The 19,494-nt window shown below is 40.9% G+C and overlaps 1 protein-coding gene across 3 annotated transcripts in view; it reads left to right on the plus strand.

Annotated features, from left to right (window-relative positions):
- The window catches only part of ARVCF (ARVCF delta catenin family member), a 210,537-nt gene that overhangs the window by 53,056 nt on the left and 137,987 nt on the right, over positions 1–19,494 (plus strand). For 2 of the 3 annotated variants that reach the window (XM_042865425.1, XM_042865424.1), the window contains exons 3-4: positions 9,393–9,458; positions 17,235–17,336. The gene's annotated coding sequence lies outside the window, so the exon portion shown is untranslated. The remainder of the gene's footprint in view (positions 1–9,392; positions 9,459–17,234; positions 17,337–19,494) is intronic. The other variant, XM_042865429.1, reaches the window with a different exon arrangement.

The following is a 19,494-nucleotide window of genomic DNA, read 5'->3' on the forward strand; positions in this document are numbered from 1 at the left end:
ACAAATGGAACTGAGCTCCATAGATTCAAGCAAGCGCTATCCTGCCTGAAGCGCAACACCCTGAACACTACCTGTAGCAAACATATTATATGTGTATTTGTATATATAAAACAGGTGATTTAATATACAAAATACGTGACTTTTTGTTTTTCTAATCCTCCATCACTTTATCAAAATAGGTATGAACCCCTCATATGGATAGGCTCTCCTCATGCCTAGTCATGGACCAGAACTGTGTTTAGATTTTAAAGATGGATTTATCATTGAATGCTTAATATTATGATGTTTTCGTGAATGTTGAGATCCAAGCGTAATCTGCCAGTGTAATTAAGCTCAATCCTCCTACATTTACAGAGCAGGACTCACGCAGCTCACCATAGTGAGGTACTGCTGCAGGAGAGTTGGATTAATTTTACCCACAGTGAAGTGTGCAGCAGTTGGGCTTATGTTTAGGACTTGGATTGTAGTGCCTTATGAAAATCTTAAGAGATGTTTGTGGATGATGGCAGTGTATCCTGGAGGACTTCCAAAACAAATTAACAAATGTGGTTGCAGGAAAAACAGACAGTTTTAGGAGATGCATCTGAAGTGCAAAATACAGTAAAGAGAAGGACTGTCTTAGGTTGTGAAAAATAAAAATAAAAATCAGTTTTAGATTGCATCAAGTTAAACTGTAGGACTGTGTGGTTTAGGCTTATTTAAAAATATTGTATGTCCCAAAATCTTCCCAATCTCTGTGCTTCTCACGTTGTCATGGAAGCTTATTGACAATACTGAGAAGATCATAAAGGAAAAAATGAGAGCTCTTGGCTCAGTGTTGGGGAATGGAGGAAGGATGAATCCAAAGACACTTTGCCAGTTTCTCAGTGAGAAACCTCATATCTCGTTGTAAAGGAAATATGCAGAAAATTAATGCCTTCAGGACTCAAAAGTGTTCAGAAGCATTCCCATGTTTCATAATTTACAGTCTGCTGTGGATTCTGTAATGCTCTGCCTTCCCTTTCAGAAAAGATCTGTGGATGGAAAGATTCAACATTTGAGGATTTCACTGCGAATTGCAATTGCATGGAGTTCAGATAACAGCTGGTGTGCTGTTGTGTAGCATTTGGGCTGTGGATGTGTGCCACCACTGCAGCAGAACGTCCAGATTTGTTATTCAGGATAGGAGCCTGCGTTCGCTCTGTGTGTAACGTTATCCCAACAAAGTAGCACTGTAGTTTTGTCTGTTTTTCCTTGGCGTTTGGTACTGGCCACTGTTAACGTAGCAGTCTAGAGTACTAGAATAGCTGGAATAGTTCAGGCCAGTCTTCTACACTGAAGTTGAGTTTGTTCCAATTTCTACATATTTTTAGATGCCCGTAGCATGAAATTTCATGCCCTCCAAGCTGTGGCCTGAGGGCAGCAGTGCTGGTGTGGCAGTTCCCTTTCCTCCTGTGGTCTGGTGGTGTGAATACAGAGCACAGTTCCGTGTCAGTCCTTTTCTGTAATGGAACTCACTATCACAGCTTGTTCTTCAAGGTAAATGTTGTCACAGTTTATATGCTTATGCATGAATTTCATACAGATGGGAATTTTTCTGTGTAACAAGAGTCTGCAGCATAGTACCTGTGTTCCTGGGCAGCCTGTATTAAGAGAGTGGGAAAATTTAAGTCAGAGAGCTGCCTATAGTGAGTGATTCTGAGTAAACTGATATAATAAATGGAAAGGAAAACACAGCATTAGTGACATTTTCAGCTTTGTTCATGTGTTTCTGTATGAAGAGGGTTTCTAATGGTCTGATTTCCTTCTCAGTTGGACTCAAGAGCAGTTTTATGTGCAGGAGGAACCAGGTGGACACTTCAGAATGTTACAGTGGGTGTAAAGGCTGGGAACTATGGTGGGGGAATGAGATCTCAAGGTTATGACTGGGTAACTTACATTACCAGATATTATTCAAGATGAACGCTGTGCAGTTTACACTATTTGATTTAATCACCTGCTCTCTAATTAAATGGAAACATAAAATGATTGCATTTCCAACTGAGGGCATTCTTCCATAGGCAAGGAAGAAGTATTCCTCAGCCTGCTAAAATTAGTTTATTTCCATTTCACTGTGATTTCTTGACAGTCCCACAGATTTGGGTACAGCCTGGCAGTTGTGGTTCCTTCTATTTTACTCTAATTTCCCATTTCTCTGAGTAAGACTGACTGTATTTCATCCTACCCATTCTCACTTCTGCACTTGGTTCTGTATGTGGGTGTTTGACCTCAAGCCCTTACCTGTGTGTGGCTGTGGGGACAAACAGTGGAGGCACACACACCCCTCCCCAAATAACCACCTGCCCGTGCCTGTTCCTTTACTGGACAGTGTTCAATCTCATTGTGTGCTGCTGTGTTACATTGCTTTGGGACACAATCTTAATCCGTTGCTTGGAGTTGCAGTTTTCCTACAGAGTTAGCCTCTATAGTTTCTGCGGTCTAATTCTTTTATAGCCAGTTAACAGTGTCTTAATTTCTCAGCAGAATGAGTTGATGCAATCTTGCTCCTTTACATTAATGTATAAATTAAAAAGAATATTATGTACATTAAAATGTAGCTGAATGTAAAGGTATGTAGATGTGGCATAAAATCTTTCTCTTCTAAATTATGCAGGGTTTCAGCTTTCCTGTTATAATTTGAAGTATGGTTATTGATGTAAGCCTGTGTGTTTGGCTGCAACTGTTACTCAAGAAATGAAGTTAAAACCTTCTGGTAGTTGACACAGTGTGCTGAAGGCCTGCTGCAGGCTGCTGGAACTCACGGGCATCGAACCTGCAGCGGGCTGCTATACAGCTGGTCCATTTCCACAGGACCTTGGAAATCACTGTGAAGGTGTGGGAATGCATCCGCTTGTGTGTGCAGGAAATCGCGTATCATTAATACATTCCTTTATCTACAGGTTTTGAATTTTAATGAGAAGTTTTCAATTTTCTTTTGAGCTACTTTGGCTCTTAGGAGTATATCTGAGGCTTGAAGAATAGGAACATGGGTATCAAAGTAAAAAAAATATATATATTTTTTCAATTCCACATTTTGCTGTGTATTTTGCACTTGACTGTTATGATTTCTGGTGGTAACTTCCCTTTACCTTGTCAGATACATTGTCTGTAGTTGAAAAAGCTGCTCAAATACAAAACATTGGTGTTGTGATGTTAATGGTGAGTTCGTTCTGGTGATTGGATGCTTAAAAAAAAGTTCTGCTGCTTCTGTTTTAGGATTTTTGGGTGATGGGAGCCAAGTATGCGTGTTCCTTGATTTGGGAAAGCAGTCATGGCCAAACCTTTGTGACTGTCTTTGAACATCACCTCTCAAACATTGGGTTATCACAGTGCTACTACAAGAATCTGCAGCACTTGTCAAAGCAGTGCATTAAGCCTGAATGGCCCTGCTTATGCCTTAAATTCTCAATTAACTCAATTAACCTGCCTAGTCATGTCTGTGGGTAGAAACTATGCTGGAAAGAGAAACAGACAAAAACCATAGGAGTGTTACAGAGTGAAGTGTGCCCTGTAATGTCGTGCTCTCTTAGATACTGTGAGAATAATATATGATGGTTTTTTTACAAAAAAATTAAATCCATTTGAAGTGTTGGCAGAGCACAGTGTCCAGCAGCATGGCCATTGCTGTGATTCCATTCAGCATAATATATGCAAACCAGGCAGTTTTGCTGAATTACAGCAATAAAACTTGTATTCCTGCAGCCAAGTCAGTCATTAGACTCTTCATTGGAGTGAGTGTTTCCGTGACAATTGGATGGAGCTTATGATTGACACACAATTAAAAGCTGCCCTTCAGAAGTGTAAACCACGGAGACCTAAGGAAAGCTCAATGGTATTCTTCAACAACTTTAATAAAAGGATGCGACCGTGAATTGTACCAGCAAAGACAGTGCGATTTACAGGGCTCAACACCAGTGAATGCAGTGGAGTGCTGTTTAGGTTGATTCTGGCCTTAGCCCTAGGTTTTGATTCCTTGTGAATGCGAGCTTTTAATCTGTTAACAGTTTAAGCTTTCATGGGATTTTGGATTTCTTTTTATTAACATCTATCCTGAAGTTGTGCAGCTCTTGGACAGTCTGGTTTCTCATGGCCTTTGTGCGGAACTTGTGTGTTGGGCAGTTGGGAAGATTGCTAGGTTTTGTAATACTAAGATTATGCATGTAACAGCTTCAAGAAAATGCACAGCACAAAGCTATAGCTTTTCCAAAATTTATGGACAACAGTGCTATCCACTGAACTTTGTTAATAACGTAGTTTCAGTGGAGAATGGAGGCTCTTGGTGTCTGGACAGATGGAAAAGGCTGTCTGCCTTTCTGAGGGCTGGTGAGTAAGAGCCACAGGAGGGTTGGAGGGAACGGCAGCTGGTTGGGTTTTGTCATGGGGCTGTATTAACATCGTATGGGCAGCTTAGTGCTCAGCAGCTGTGTGTAGTTCTGTCAGCCTACTAAGGATGATTATCTCTTTCCGGTAGCAAGCAAAACATTGTTCTTTCATTACAATAATTCTACAGTTAGAGACAAATAGATTTGTGTGCAACGTTGCAGGGCTGATACGGTGTCATCTCCCTTACAGTGTTTGTAGATCTGTTTAATGTCTATGTGTTTTCACATCTGAGAAACATCTACAACCTGTGTGGTGCTGTTGTGGCTGGAAATCAGAATATCTTGCTTATTTTCAAGGTACCTTCAGGACATGTATTATTTTCTAATAATTAACGAGTCAAGCTGAGGATTTCTGAGTCTAGAATATTGGCCTCAGCTTTTTCGCTGCTTTTTTAATGCCACAGAAACTGGAGATGTCACTGAATCATTCAGAAGGAATAATATAATTAGAGAGGAGCAATCTAGCATCTGAGCAGTGCTGGTCTGCCACAGCCTTCCAGTGATGGAGGCAGACTGGGAGCTGGCGTCTGAATTCCCCCTGAGCTGCTGTGGCCCTGTAGTGTCTGCAGTCACTTATTTTAGAAGGCGTGCATTCAGACTGACAGCAGATGTGCAGCCACACTCTCTCTGAAATCTGAAGACTATAAACATTTAAGGTGCAGATAAGACTCGTGTGGTAGAGCTATTGCTTTTGTGTTTTTGACACTCATGCCTGTTCCTCAGTTTTATCACATTTGCGGTTTGTTAGGAGAAGGCTGTCCAGGCTGGCAGAGCTAGAATGAGACCTGCCAGCTTTTCTTCCTGCTTTGTGGCTACCTGTGCTGTCTTGTTCTCCTTTCTGCCTGCGTTCTGGTGAGTGGAGGGTGAGTTTAAACTGTGAGCGGTGTGCTTTGACAAAAGGGTTCTGCAAGTCTTAGTATCTTGATGGCATCTGAGCTCAGGAAGCTCGAGTGCACTGTGCATCCGCGTTTTAAAATGCATAATGTGCTCATTTGTCCCTCTGGCTTCTGTTCTTACTTTATTTCTCTTTGTTTTGGGAGCAAAACCAGCAGCATGATTCACGTTTTTGCAGATTGTTCATGTGTTTATTTCTATATTAATGATGTATTAATTACATTAAATACATATTATGTATTTCTTTGTCATTTTAGACATAGTGTTTGCCTTCTTCTGACCTTACTCTCCTTGTTTCCCTGCTTCTGTGTATGTTTTTGCACTTATTTTCCCTCTGCCAAGGAACAAAGAAGTTCTCTGCAGTCTCTAAATCATGTATCAAAAACATTAATTTCAGATGTCTGTTATTACTTCCATGCCTTCTAATACTTATGTGAGCAAGCTATCACAGCAGCCACAAGACAAGTATCCTGAGAGGGAGAAATGTAATTATTCAGGCGCTTGCTGACACTCCTGGTCGTAGCTCCGAAGACGTTTTGGCAGTGCTTACACAGCTGGTTTGCACTTGGCACTACTGCTGCTGTTTACCCTGGAAGTGTTCATCTCCCAAGTGCCTTTTTTTGCCTGTTCTTGCACTCTTCCCACTCCAATTTATTTGGTGTCAGCACGTTTCATCGCGAGGTTTTCTAGCGTGTGCCATACTCTTCCATTTTGCTGCCACTGTATTTAGTGGGTTAGTGACCTTTCAGAGACATCTTCCATCTCTTGTTTATGGCTCCACTTTTAACAAAATGCATTATTTGGGACTCTAAGGTCAAGCTGTCACTGAACTAGATTAACTGCTTTATGCTACTAAATTTCCAGTGGTCAGTCTGCCCTCTCCTTCCTCTCTTTTTCTACTGGCTTGTGCTTTCCCTGGATGTTTCTTGTCTGGGTTTTCTCTAACATTCCACACAACAGTATTTCTTAGAAAAAGCAACATTTCTTAGAAAAACTGTTCTCAATTAGAAGGATTGCCAGCATTTTAGGAATATGATTTAGCTTAATCTCCTTTCATTGACCTTAATGATAAATGTAAAACCGTGTGAGCATTAGGAAATCGCTTCCATTTCTTTACAGCAGGATCATAGTAAAATTTTCTATGTTGGCAGAGAGAAAGCAGTATGTGAAAAGAGATGAGAGCAGTCATAAAAATGGAAATAGTACAGCAAAGCAAGTAACTCTGCTCAAGTAGTGCCAGGATAACCAGATTCCTCCTGCTGTTACCCCTTAGCCTTTTTAAAGTAAGAGCCAGAACCCTTCTTTAGTGTTTAAAACCAAGGTAATACCCAACAAACTGTTATGACTCCACCATTCCTAAACCTATTGAACTGAAAGCACCGGCGAACAAGATATGTTAATAAATGTGCTTAGCGTGCACCAGCTAACATGAAATTATAGGTAGTAGCATAATCTTTTTGTGAATATGGAGACACACATTTCTGGGAGTTAAGATCACCTTTTAGTTGCTTTTCCTGTTCCTGGAAATTGGGAAAAAACCTGAATCTCTATTGACAGAATATCTGGTAACTCTCCTTTGTTCAGAACTGAGACCTTGCTGGCTCAGTTGCCAGCCTGGGAGATGTTTTAGCCATTGGCAGCTGGAGCAGCATTGCTCAGCTGCTAGAAGGATGCCTGATGGACCCAGAGACATCTGATGTTGGCTGCAGAGTGCTTCTGGTTCTTATAATCATAATGATATTGTGCACGCCTACCTGTCCTTTAGCTCCTGGATGCCTAGTAGTGGTATGACCTGCTGTCAGCAGAATCTTGATAGGAGGATTATGAACTTTAAATACCGATAGCAACGTATAATTCATGGCTACCTGGTAGATTTTGCAAATCTCATGTTTGCTAATCTGTACAATGTGATGGAAAGCAAATCTTGAAAATGCTGCCCTTCATAGATGTGTGGCTATGCAGAATTGGCAGTTTTAATGTAACTTTGATGTTCAGTAGATAATCCTGGTCTTACAGGAAATGCTGTCTGGGCTGCTTATAAACACTAATGTGCATTTCCTTCAGCAGAGGGTTAGTGTAAGGGCCACTTGCTCTTCTCACGCTACCTTGTAGTGGTCCCCTGTTGCCTTCTGTTCTGCATTTGTCAAGTTTTCTTTGTCGATAAAGACATGGCGCATTCAAACTGCAGGAGATAGGTGCAGGTAGGTGGCTGAAGTTAGCTCAGCCATCGTTACCCTAACAAATAATTTACTTCACTGTTCTGCATGTAATGACTTCAGTGGCATTTTCTGGCTTGTGGTGTGTCTTCAGTTCTGACATTCAGAAAAGCCACGGATCAGATCTGTGACACATCTGTAGTGGTACGTGGGCTTTTTATCTCTTTTGCAGTACTTATATACCACTTACTGGCAGTAACTGTTATTACCCAGCGCATCTATTTTGAAAGGTCTGTGTGTCTATCCATGTTGACTGAGCTGTTAGGAGGCTTTTTCTGATGTTCTGGGCGTTTTGCCACTGCTGTCTGAACTTTGTGTTTTTATCAGCTGATTTAGTTAATGGTTGCTTGTTTGATGTCGATCCACTGATTTACATTATAATTAAGAATGAGTAGGAGTTTATAAAGGAACTCCAAGCGCATATGTGACACAGAAAATGCTTTTCAAAATGAATTTCTAAAGATAATTGAAGGCAAATATTGGAATATCAAACAGCTGGTTGTTCATCTCTTGGTGGAATGTCGTAGACTGAGTGCGAGATTTGGTAGGAAATTCCTTCTGCTCGTTCCCTTGTGTTGTTTAAGAGAAGCAGTTCACAACAAGGGTAGAATATGGCGTGAGGAGTACAGCTCAGCTCTGCCTGTGCTCCCAGTGATTTATCTGTGACAAAGTCCTTGCTGAGGCAAACACACAGCTGGAGGCATGGGCTGCTGGCAATCAATACAGACAAGACACTGGCAGACCTCTTTAGACCAAGTGAGTTCTTTTCCGCTGGCCTCATTTCCATCTGTGTAATTCTGTTGTTAATCAAAATTGTGCTGCCTGCGTAATTATTAGTGTAAGTAAGGGAAATATTACATTCTGGGCTGTTTGAGTGCAGTGAGGGTGGGAGCAATGATTCTGCAGGTAGTTGTTCTATTCCCATGTAACCCATGTCAACCACATATTAGTTATTACAGTGCCAGAAAAGCCAGAGAGAAGCTCAACGGACAGAAGGATCTGAAGATAGAGGCTTCTGCTAGCAAGGCGTTGCAATACCTGCTTACAAAGCAGTGTCCGACTGAACTGAGAAGTAGCCTGCTTGTCTGGCTGCGTCACACTGTCATGTCTCTCATCTCTTCTACTTGCCTCACATGTAGCAGTTTAATTGTATCTGTGCACAGGAGAGGAATCTGCTCAGGAGCAGAGAATGCCTTTCATGGGTGGTTTTGTGCAAACTGTAAGGCAGGGAGCAACCTGTGCAGTTTCCCATTCTTTGCCTGTCCATAGGGTGCATCTGAAGCTCAAACTAAGACATTTTTTTTTTTTTAAAGTGTTGAGTTCTTTCTGGTGAATTTCTCCCTGTCCTGATTTCTCATATTGTATCTTCTAGCAGTAGGAAATGTCAAGCAGCATGGGATGTATTTGTATCCACAGTTGACATTTTTAGAGTCAGCTAGATGGCATTTAGGCCTGAATGACTGAAAATGCTGTGATGTGTGCTAATGGAGGAAACAATTTTTGCTATGAATCAGTGGCAAATTAAATGTTCTTTGATTTAAGTTCTATGTTTGGAATTATTTGATACATGGAATTTGCTACTGGGACAGAAATCAAGAGGGTTGGAAGGGCTCCTTAGCCAAAGAACATTTCCTGTCGAGCTTACTTTCTGTACTCCAGTTGTATGGGATCTCTGAAGGTCTCAGGTGATGGTGGGACAGGTGCCTGAAGTAACACAGGAGTCTTGCGTGCCTGCATGACTCAGGGAATAGAAATCAAGTAAAGACAAAACTAACAGATTTCCCCTTTACAATGTGGACAGTATTTGTTATATAAATATAATCCTCTCTTTCCATTTTCCCCGGATTTAATGTCTTTTTTCCTTTCTTTGTTTCTCTGACAGAATTATCATCAAATCAAGGCAGAATTCCTGTTGTAAAGCCTCTGCAAGAGAAGAACACTGTAAAAGGTATTGTTTCTTCACTTGCTTACCAGGTGTCTCTTCAGTAGTTTGTTGCTTTGTTTCTGCGTATGTTAAGATATTACACTTTGTTTTTTGTTTTGTTTTGTTTTTACACCTCTTGGAAATGCATCAGTTTATAGAATATTGAAGGCCAACTAAAATTGATTTTCAAATAGTGGTAGGATGGCAAGTATTAAAAACGTGGTACTTAAACGCTATGTGCCACCAGGCCACAAACAGAAGGACCTTCAAGTGCAGCACTTGAAAGGCTTTGAGGCCAAGGTGCACAACTGTTTCTGCTATTTTAGAAAATAATCGAATGCAGAGATTTCTACTGCCTCTGCTATCAGTATTTTTTCCATGTCTGGTACCAGAGTGTTCAGTTGTAACTGCTGGATTTCTTGTCATGAATTAGAGAACAGAAAGAAAATCTTTCCTTATTCAGCATGCCACTGAGGAAGTTATCTGTACCACTTCTTCCTGTGACTGATTGGTTTTAAGGCTCTCTGGTTCTTCTTTGCTGCGATGGAATAGAATCTAGTGATAAAGGTGTTTGGAATCTAAGTGTTTAGAAAACTAGGATATGTCTGTGATTAGGGTTGTCTTGTGAGACTTGAATTCATCTTCTGGGAAATAGATATTACATTACCTTTAATCTTCTCTTTGTCTCAGAAACTCATTTTCATTTTGCTTGGATGCCAACAGCAAAAGCATGAAGTTTCCTTTTGTTGTTCTGAACTGCAGATTCTAGAGGAGCATCAGTGCAATAGTAGTAGTCTAAATGGAGTCTAGATAAAGTCTTATGATGAGGTAAATTTGGAGCAGGTCTTATAGACAGGAAAGAGGGAAATCCCTTGAGGTTCACTTTAGGTGTTAACATGTTGGTGATAGCAAGGCTGTGGTGACTCTGCAGCCTTTGAGCAAAGCTGAAGAGAGACATCCAGCACCTCTGCACTGTGCTGGCAGCTGTGGGGCTGCCGACTGATAGCAAATTGCTTGGCTCTGTCTTCTGGGCCACTACTGGAAGAAGCACACGCTTGTGTTTTTTCTTAGTGATGTGGGAGACTGCCAAATTATTGTAGCTGAAGTTTTTCTGAAAGAGAAAGTGAGCTGGGAGACAGGCCTGTCAGGGAAAACTTGAGATGTTCAAATGTTGGTAGTTATAAACAAATGTGTTTTTCTTAAAGTAAAACTTGTATAGTAAATAGTCAAATCTTAATTTGAATTTAATGTTAATTTAAATTGTTACTTGCAGTGGTGTCAAAAATCTTTATTGATTAAACAGGTGAACGTAACAAACGCTATGCACTTCTATTCCATGCAAGTGAAAGCACTACATGAGTACAGAACACTAGAATGTGCACAATCAATTGGGTTACTATGGCTTCTTGATTTACCCAGTGATACGAACAAGTCATGTGCTGAACATTATTCTCTGAAGGCTATTTTGGCTGCTAGTATAACCCTGAAGCAGACAACATGCTTGGCTGATAGAACAGAAAATACTTCTGGGTGACACAAGATTCCTACTCTGAAGATGAAACAATGCCTTGCACCTGAATGCAGAGGAGTAAATGGGCAGTTCTGATGGCATTGTTTCTGCCCTCAGACAGCAGGGCTCTGGAGGGGATGTTTTGCAATGTGTAACAACAGCTGTTTTGCTGGCAGCGTTAGAGATCTTACTTGCCAAAATCCACCATATGGAATGGTGAGTTTCTTTGAGACTGTCATTAAAATGTATCTGTTTTTCCTGCCCTTAAATGTTTATGCATTAACTGAATGACCATTCATGACACAAGATGAGCTCAGTACTTCTATTTTGTTCAGATATTATTTATCAGTTCTCAGATGCATGCTTGTCTTGTAGCTCTACAACAGCTCTGGTGTTAACCGTGACAAACTTGCATTTCATCCTAAACTTATGAGGGTAAAATGAACTCGATTGCATTTTAAATTTACAGATGCTGAGACAGCAGAGGGTCTGTCTGAGCCATCTTTATCTGCACATACGACTGCAGAAAGCAGATCTATAGTTCTGCTCTGAGTAGGTTTCACATTGTGCCTCAGGCTTCCACATTCAGCTTGCTAGAAAAAAACCACTTGATTTAGAATAAGACAGATGTTACTGGAGAGAATTAGAGCTAGAGGGCCTCATTCTGTTCCATCCCTCTTCATATTGCTTTAATCTCCTTTTCATTGATACTGGTCCTGATCTAAAGCAATGTGGGGTCTAAATCTGGCTGGTTTTAAAGAGGTTGAAATGCCTCATTAATGAGTGAGTAATGCAGTAGGATTGATTGGTAAGCAGCTAATAAAATTCATTTGATGTAGTGGCTTCAAGAATTAAACATGAATGTTGCCACTTTATCCTTCCTGTCCATACCAATATCTTCAGTTTCCTTCTGGGTGACGCAGAAGCCGCACAACCCACCAGACGTGGCAGTGAGAGTTAACCAAGATGCATGTTCAGAAGGAAGGCAGGAGAGGTTTGCTCTTTGTTTTCCTCCTGAAAGCCATAGGAAAACCACAGGAAAGATGCTTGCTTTAAACATGAGTTGTGATTATTTTGTTCCCTAGCAATGACAGATGGTTTATTGGAGTAAAATGCTAAGTGTTTGATTCAGATGGGTTAAAAGATCTGTTTCCTTTTGATGCATTTATTTGCGTTAATCTTAAAAGCACTAATGGGAAATGTCTTCATAAACCTTGAGACTGGAGCCCTGTATTACTGAACATTGGTTATTACCCAGGAATGTAGCTGTGCAGTTCTATTAGCCTTTCTTCTACTGTAATCTACAGATCTCATTTAGCTGCTTGCAGCCCTGTTCTGAAACATGAAAGGAAGGAAATCTCTCAGTAGCCTGAAATCAAATTATCTCTGTTAATCTGCATGTAGAACACCCAAGCCCACGTTTTAAAGGAAAATAGTTCCTAAGTGAAGCTGCACAGTGTGCCTTGGATGTCAGACTTATCTGTTTGGGAGCGGTTTTTGTGGCTTTGGCCTTTTTTTCTTTTTTTAATTCAGAGCATTATTTATAACATCAGTTAACTCCTCCTGCTTGGGATAAGTCATTTGGCACATCTGTTGCTGAGCTTTAAGTGCTCACCGCTTTGTGGGGTCGCGTTTAATTTTTTCCTCCCTAACTGCAATGGAGGGCCGTTTCCCGGTGTCAGCTGGCTGCAGCGTGCTGCCTGCTGCCACTGCTGCTGGAGCACTTGGGAGAGAGAAAGCAGGCTGCTGTTCAGCTGAACCGCAGAGCCGTCCTGATGGTTGTTGCTTTGCCATTTTGTTATTTTGTCTGTGTTAGAAGATACCACAACAATATCCTCTGTGAAATGATGATCACAACCATCTGTAGGATTTTCCAGCCTTACTGTAGTATTTCAGTTGTTCCATTTTATCAGTGAGGAGAACTGGTCTGGCTACGGGAGATGCTGCCTAGCGCTGCCTCTGTTCTTGCACTTCAGAAGATGGAGATGCAAGGGCTGTAAACATGGCAGTTCTCAGCTGTAGGCAGCATGCAGACGCTCTGGGTTGTGTTGCTTTCTGTAGCCTTTCTCTCATAATGGTAGCACTTTTACCAAAGTACACCTGGAGGCCAGGAAAAATGAGGGTAGGGTTGTATTGTATAGTGAAATCTTTAAGTATTCTGTGTTTTAAAAAAATAAAATAATTTTATAATGCAGTTGCAGTTTGTTCATGTGATTGACTTACCTATGGCCAAACATGACTTTGCATGAATGGAGGCAAGCCTTAAAATGCTAAAATAAGGACTGGAGAGTGAAGTTATGAAATGCACTGCTTTTGATTTAGATACCTCTTTTTCCTTGAAATAGCCCTGTTCTGACAGTAGACCTATTGATTTTTAGTGGCATTGCTTGCAGTATAGCCCAGCAAGGCAGTACAGCATGGTAAGGAAGTCTTTATGGACCAGGTCTGTCAATATTGTCCAGTGCAGGTAGCAGTGCTAGTGCACCGGCAGTTACTGCAACACCTGGAATCTTGCATTCATGTAAGCTGCACTGCTGGAGAGCTTTGTTCTGGCTGTGTGGAAGGCAGTACTTAGTAAAATGGCAATCTTCTACTGAAATTTCCTGCTTTCTGGTGGAGCTTTCTGCTAGGTTAAAGTTGATGCAGACAGGTGCAGGTTGGTTCTGCTCAGTGTGGAGGGCCAGGCAAACGCCACGGCAGTGGGAGTTGGGCTGCGGTCAGGGCAGAGCTGCAGCTCATAGCTATAGCTTCTGCCAACAGCAGCTGTGAGAATACCTTGAAACCTGAATATACATGAATCAGAAAGGGGCCACAAAGTGCAATCCGTTTTTTAAGTAGAGCTGCTTATTGATTTCAGTGGGGGAGACCTTTGAAAAATCAATGACATGCAGCTGTTTTAGGATGCGTTGGCATGTGCTGTAGGGCGTTAAAGTGATTGGCCTGTGAACTAATCAGGCCAGTAGCAATCATACTTGCAGAATTTCAAGCCACGAAGAAAATTGAGTCATAGGTTTGAGAAGTAGCAGATATGCTATTTGTGTTACAGGGTTGGCTTCTTGATATGGGGGAATAAAGTGCTGTTTCCCAAATGCTACCCGAGTAAAGTAGATAAATGGAAATTAAGTTCTGCAAACCAGTGATTCTTTTAATGATGGCAATGAAAAAAACGAATGATGCCTGTGTTTTCATGGTCCTGACTGAGTTTGGAATTAGCACTCAGTGAGGTGGAACAATAGCAGGGGATTTGAGCTGTCACATTCATGTTCTGCAGACTTGTACCAAAGTCCAAATGCAGCTATCTCTGCATTGTCCCATCTTTTGATATGTATGTGATTTTAAAAAAACTGCTTCACCTAAATGCTCATGTGAAAATGTGGGGGGAGGAGGCATTTGTGCACTTGCAGTGCACAGTGTGAACTCACAGTGCATCGCATACTCCATTAAACCTTAGGGTGGACACTCAGTGTGAGCGAACACAGCACCACTTTGCTGTGCTATTTTATGCTTAATTAACACCAACGCTGATCTTCAGGGGAAGTGTGGCATAACGAATGCTCTGTGATTGAAGAATTAAGCTTACTTGGTGCAGACAAGCTCCTAGGGCTGGAGGAGCAAGGGCTGTGCTTCAGCAAGGCGCTGTCATGCTCTTCTGGTCTATAAATGATAAATTTCAGAATGAAATGGAACTTTGGGGCAGACCTACTCATAAGCTAAAACTTTTCCTTCATATTGAAATATCTTTACAAGGGTGATTTTTGTATAATGCTCTTCTGAATTATTTATGCTATTGTATGCATGTAGTTATAGAGGTGTTTTGTATTTCTCTAATTTATTTTTCTCTCCCTTTGGGAGCATGCCGTAGCAATAGAAGTGTATCTTACTAGGGAGACAGAATGACAGTATAATTAAAGCTATGTGGGCCTGCTGTGTCATCAAGCCCTGAAAACACTGCATGGGATTTTAGAAGAAAATCCAGAAGAATTTGATGTAATGTGTTGCTATGAAGTGAGGAGTCATTTTCCAAGTCCATAGAAAGACCCTGGTTGGTGTCATTTAAATGTGCACAGGTGAATCAGGAGAGATGAGCTAGAAGGTCTGTATTTAAGTGGCACATTAAGGTAGAAGTCTCAGTGCAGATTTCTGCTGACAGTGGTAGGCATTGGTACAATTGTAGAATTAGCTTTGTTCTTGCAAACTGAGCCTGTGATCCAAAATGCACCTTTGCCAGCAGGTTTGTATCTGTTCTGGGAGGACTTTGTTCAGTGCACTTCTTTCTGCGTGAGATTAAGTGCAGGTGTGACGATGCAAGAAGTGCTTTGAATTAGTATAGTTTTTATATATGTATCCTCCATTTCCATATATTTAAATACATATTAGTGTATATAATATACGATCTATAACATAATACAACATTTATATATTTTAGTGTATGTAAGTATATATATATACACGTGTGCTTAAATATATATATACTTACATATATATTTAAGTACTTATTAAAAGCTGTGTAGAACCTCTATATAGCTCCTAGAAGAGCACAGTGCATGCAGTGATGTATGTATATGTGGTTCTGTGCGTGTTGCCAAGCCCAGAGTGTAGTTTGTTCTGTAACTCTGCAGTTTGTTTCTGTGAAATGATTCCTGCTGGATGTCTGGATGAAATCTTGTACTGATGTAGTGCTCAAATACTTTATGCAGACATTTTTCTGCAGTGATAGAACTGGCAAGCTGTAGCATGCATTGCTGTGCTTTTTAAGATCCAAAGCTCCTTCTTAGTTCTGCATTTCCTCTCCTCTTGCCTTCTCCCTAGTGGAAGCCTTGTCTCACAGACTGCTTGTGTCCTAACAATTAAAAAAAAGCCCTGACCAGCTTTTTTGTTTCTTTTGATGCCAACACAGCGTGTCTGTCTGTGCCTATGAGAGAACTATACTGAAATAGCCTTCTTTGTGAATTCCTCATTGCTATTCATTGCTGGAGATTGTCACGTAAGGGTCAAATCAGAGCTCCCTCAACCAGAGCAGCAGCAGCAGGAGAGCCGCGCTCAAGACAGATCTCACCGTAAGGTCTGAGAAGCAGTTTATTTGGAATTTGTTTTTGCAAAGTATTGCTCTTTTGTCTGTAGAAACTGAATTATGCTTAATTTATTCTTCTTGGTCATTTACTTCAGGTTAGTGTTTCTCTCACTCTGCCTCCTTGCTTTCATGTTTGGGCATACCCTCACCGCTGTTATTCTATCTAGTAAGTTCTGAGCACAGCATTTACTTCCTTTAGTTTAAGGAAAATGAGTTGTTGCTCTTTCACATGGCAATTCCTTGCCCTTTGAGACTGAATCAATGCAATGAAAGGATCCTATTTCTGGTAATTTGGCAGAAAGATATGAAATGGTGTTTATGCTGGCTTCAGGAAGGCAGACGGTACCTGGTCAAGCATGAAATCTGCTGGGGCAAAATTACTCTTTGAAAGTGTTCTGAAATATTTGGACCAGCAAAAGTAAGTTTGTACTGGCTCTGTACTTGGTGCCGTGTGGTTGCTGCATGTCTGCAGGGTTGTAGCTTAAAACCGGATATGCTGCTTCGTGGAACCATGCCTTTGTGAAATGGATTCTATTCTCTATGTTATCCAGCAAAAACAGGTACTGTATTTGCAACCAGTGACCCAGAGAAGTGTGGTGCTTAATGTTTTATGACTAAACAGGTCAGAGATTTACCAAGTTAAATAAAAGACCTAACATCCAAGAGCCTACTTTCACTTGGTTTTCCTGTAGGATTGCTTACAAACAGGCTAAAGAAAGTGACTTCAAACTATTGTGCTGCGTGCATTTTTTAGAAAGAAAGCTACCCTCTGATTGGTATCCATGAAACAATCCTGCGCTGTTTGGGGGCTCATACATCAAAAACGAGGCCCAAGTTGTGTGCCTAGATGATTGCTGTTAATTAAAGGGTGTCACGTTAGATTTCTATGTTGTAAAACGTTTGGCTACAACATCCAGTTCTGTAATGTTCAAACTCAGTGCTCCAGTTTAATCTGCCCCAGTTCAGCAGACTCTCAGGAATTGCAGGTATTGACTGCTGATAACAGATCACAAACCTTTTTTGGTATTACTTTGTAGTCTGCAGCAGTCTCAAGATTGCCTCCTTTGAATGTTGTTTCTTTCTTTTTCTTCCATTTTAGGAGCAAAACAGCATTATAAATAATTTATACAACATGCTAAGGAGAACCTGGGAAGTGACTGTATGCAGAAGAGGCTGTAATACCTTATTAACCAACTCTTTCTTCTTTCCTCTCTTCTAGCTGGTTCTGCTTGAGGCTGCTGTCCTACTTTGTCACTACTTTCCTAGTCTTAGCGAGTGATGTCACAGCAGCTCTGACATTCAGACCTCAGTAATTCACTAGGTGTGTATCTTGCTTGGTTTTCTCTGCATGCTTTGTGATACGGCATGGGTGATAACAGTCATTTTGTGCTGCTCCTCTCTTGCAGCTCTTCAGGGTGAAAACGTAATTAGCATGCGCTATGCTTCAGTTTCACAAATTATTTTAGTCCCACTTTTGCTTTTAAGCTGATGTTTTTCCTCCCTGTAGAAGCACATAGCAACTGTTTCCATGCATGCTTTCATGTTTGCTACTACAGCTGTTAATTTGCTGTACATACAGGCTTCTTGTTGCTCATCATAGTATCATTTCTTGCTAGCAGGACCTAGCGGACTTAGACTGGGCTGTCCTGTGCAATAGCAATGCTCAGTATTTGGACTATTGGAGCTGAGACATTTCCTGTGTGCCTTGAGAGGCACTTCCCTTTCCCCAAGAGAAGGTTCTGCAATGCTCTGGGCTGCTCTCTTCAGGCACAGCTCACTATAGTGTGCAATTGCTTTAGAAAGGCAGAGCGTTCTGAGGATCCCAGTTCTGGGATTTGAGGTTCTCAAGGACTGTTCAGTTTAGAAGCACAAAAATCAGAGAAACTGATACCTCTATTTCAAGGGCTCTTTGACAGTTATTGACCATCAGCTACATTCTGTATTACCAAAATTAGTGTGCAGAGGACCAAGTGACCCTGGGCACGCCAGTAGCTCCAAGATCCTTCAAACTCAAGCATGAGCTGGGGCATTAGCAGTGTACAGGCTCCCCATCTTTGGCGCCTTTGCACAGGGATGATTTTCATCCCTTTTGAGCACTTAAGCTGTATTGACCTATAGGTGGTCATTTGATGCGTTAGTTCTTCACATGAACAGTCAAAAAAAAAAAATAGATCCTCTTACTTGGCTTCAACTCTAACACAGCACAATAATGTATTTAGAGTCACATAGGCGGGTGGGAGAGGATTTGCTGCTGTCAGCGTAGCCTTTGACACCTCATAGGAAAGTGTTTGCTGTTTTTAGAAGTGCAGCCTAAGGAATATACTTTACCTGGCTGCTATAGGTCTAATATTTTCATTTAGTCATAGGCTTTTCAGTGCACTTTAATTTAGTCACAAATTGCAGCAAATTGCTAGTGGCGGCCTGAGTAACTCATGAGTCAGTACTTCTGTTTTCCTCCTCTAGTCTGTAGTCTAGACTGCTGATAATGTAAATTGTTGAAACCCTGAGTAAATAACTGGGAGTGCAATCAACAGCAAACAAGTATTTATCTGCTAATAGATCATTTGAAATGCAGAAGCCGGTCTTTGTCCAATTGTTCTTAAAAGGCAGTTACTGGTCCTGCTGCTGTTTCTGCATAGCAATTAGGAATTTTATGGTCACTAATTGTACGTCTGAAAATATATGTTTATTTTCAGCCTTATGTCTTTCTTTGTGCAGAAAAAAGAAGCACCACATTTACTGTTGGAAGGAGGTTAATGTTTCATTTTCTGCATGGAGATCTCTATAGCTCTCAAGAGATTTGTACTGTTTAGAGAACCCAAGTTTCTAGGATCTCTCATGTGTGGCATCAAGTTCTTACAGCTCATTAGGAATTTTCAGAATGGGGTCTCTGTCACGTTCTCTGAATGTGACTTGAAAGTTATACATTAGCTAAGCCATCAGAATTAGCTTCAATCATTCAAGCTGTTACTGCTTCAGAATCTGTAGTAGAGGAGATGCTTCAGTTTCACATGCTGCTTTTGCTAATGCCTTTCCTCAGAACAGAAACTTTCAATGTGTATTTTAAAGGGAATGTGTTTTGTGAATTTAGTTACTGTAGTTGACATCTTGTATTCTTCTCACAGTCCTAGTGGTTCATGTTTTGAATTCAGTCCATAGACCTACCAGCTCACAGGGCTTCCAAAAGAGAACAGCTATCTCATATCATGGTCACATATGAGGAAAAAGTGGTTTTAGCTGCAGACAACAAACTCCCTGTGTAATCTGAAGGTCCTACAAAGGAAGCTTGCAGTTATATGTTCTCAGGTGAGGTTCAGGTATTTTTTAAGTAGAGAGTCTTTTAAATCCTTGAAATGAAGCTTAATCTGAGGCTGAATAATTTTTAGTGCTTTTTTGTTTTTAAGATGGAACTCTTGTCTCCATGAAGAAATGCGGTAAATTGTTACAGCATATTTGATGAGCTCTACAGTGATTACTTT

The sequence above is a fragment of the Lagopus leucura genome, unplaced genomic scaffold, assembly GCF_019238085.1.
Source record: "Lagopus leucura isolate 7727_CA_CO unplaced genomic scaffold, USGS_WTPT01 Super-Scaffold_806, whole genome shotgun sequence".
NCBI lineage: Eukaryota > Metazoa > Chordata > Aves > Galliformes > Phasianidae > Lagopus > Lagopus leucura.